Here is a 2,250-nt window from a genome sequence, read left to right on the forward strand (position 1 = left end):
GCATTATTTTATCACGAGCGGGCACCTGGGTAGAACCACCGACCTTCCGTATGCCAGCTAGATGCCTTCCTCACATGAAGAATTCAACGCCCAAGGCGTTTTTTATCTAGAATATAACAGTCATATTCTTATCACGTTAAATACACGGAACACTTTAAACGACAAAATAGTGATGATACATTTTCAAAGCATTCCCTTTCCAACTGAATGCATTTTATATTTATGAAAAGGTATATACTCGTATACCGGGTCGAGATACACATAAACACCATTGTTCAGACATGATTTCGTGCTGGTCAGCATAGACAAAAGGGTTGTACTACGCATTGTGGATAAATATTTAAACGCACATTCTATAAGAAAGACTGTTTCATCAACATGTCCCCGTTTTGCTGCTTTTGGTGAAAATTAAAATTAATATAAGTATCCGTGCTAGTCAGTGTCATTCCATTTTGAGCACAAAATCTAATAAAGCACGTTGCTTCGTGCATTTTGACGTCAGTTTGTTTTAGATAAGATCTTGTTGTCATCTCTTATTACAGTTTTTCCGAATATATTTAATCACAACTAATGGCTCGAGAAAAATTAGACAGCAAAGAATGACTGTTTGAAGTCGTTTAAATAAAATAAGTCCTCAAATTCGCCTTCTTTGAAGATACCAGCTACTAGTATTGATATATCAAGGTTACTGTCACGTAACCTCATGAGTGTCTGCTGTAGTTATTCACTATTTTGGCATTATTGAACAATCTTAAGTATCACATCAGAGACAGGTTTACGTAATAGTCCGTAATAGTGTATGAACATTAAAATCTGTAAAACAAATTCAGTTGTTGACAGTCTTTAAAACACCACGTTCCGTTTCTGGAATAAGTTCTTATTACATATTACACACTTAACTCGATCGCATGATACCAGAAGATTTGTTATCTATTTATAGGCATCGTCGTCTAAACTAGTTTGAACGATTTTATAAGAATAACATTCATGACTATATTCAATTATGATAATAAAAAGAAATAACAAATATATGACGATAATATTCGCCAAACACGACGACTTTGTTAAACGAGTAACAAATGTTTTTAATAAAAACTCCAATTGGAACTTTTTCCAGTTTTTTAGGTTGAAAAAAATCCCAAATGGAAATTTTTCCAATCGGAAATTCTTCCGGGCGGATATTTTTGCATTAAAAATTGTTGGAAAAATCCCATTGGATTTTTCAAAGTTTATCAGGAGACTGCTACTTGATACAAATTACGTTCTTATAAACAAAATATACAATGACTAATTGTTTTTACACACATCGTTGAAAATTATTTTTTCCGCCCGGAAAAATATCCAGTACGCCAAAATATGGGGGGGAAAATCCGATTGGATTTTCATAAATTCAAATTGGACGCCATATATCCGATTGGAAATTGGAAAAAACCAATTGGACACATTTTTTTAATCATCTTTTTTGTACATATTAAGAAAACTTAAATTAATGCAAAACTAAATCATTTATTGCTCATTGGCCCCTAAACTACCATCCAAGCTAAAACAGAAGTTTCTAAGTCACTTAGAAATGGTAGCGAAGTTTGCCAAAATCCTGGTTTTGCAAAGATATCCTGGTGGCTGTTAAATGTGCAATTTTTTAAGAAAACAGAAAACAGAGGAAAAATATCTTGAAAGGTTTGAATGAAATTGCTCGCCCAAAGTTTAAATCAAAGTATTGCGTTATTAGAGTGATTGAGTAAAATTTTAAAAATGGAATGATCAATATCAGGTATTCTGACAAAACAAAATTCTTTGGTGAAAGCTCTACGATGAACTGATGGATTTGAAGATTTAGGTGACACCGTAATATTTTGTGAAAAGAATTGTCGATAACCGTAAAAATGGGTCAATCGGTTTCGCGCAATAATTCAAAAGCGTTTTAATACGTAAAGGCAATTGTGTGCAAACAACAGCACCAAAACATTTGGACTTGAATTCCTCTTAAGCCGGTATTTGAGGGTGCGAGTGGTGTTGCTTTTTTCATTTCCTCTGGTGAAAGGACTCAGCCAAACTCAGTCTGCTATTATTTCGCTTGGCTGAATTCTATGCTTCCAAACGGTCTTCTTATAGATTTGTTTTGTTTTGTATGTATGTATGTATTGCTGAGTAACATAAAGAGAGATAAGTGGTTGGGCGGGCAGATTGATACTTTATTCGCCAAAATGTATTAAATACAAAATTGAGAATGCAAGTTCTTGACAAGGCCAA

Source organism: Mercenaria mercenaria, chromosome 2 (genome assembly GCF_021730395.1).
Source record: "Mercenaria mercenaria strain notata chromosome 2, MADL_Memer_1, whole genome shotgun sequence".
Taxonomy (NCBI): domain Eukaryota; kingdom Metazoa; phylum Mollusca; class Bivalvia; order Venerida; family Veneridae; genus Mercenaria; species Mercenaria mercenaria.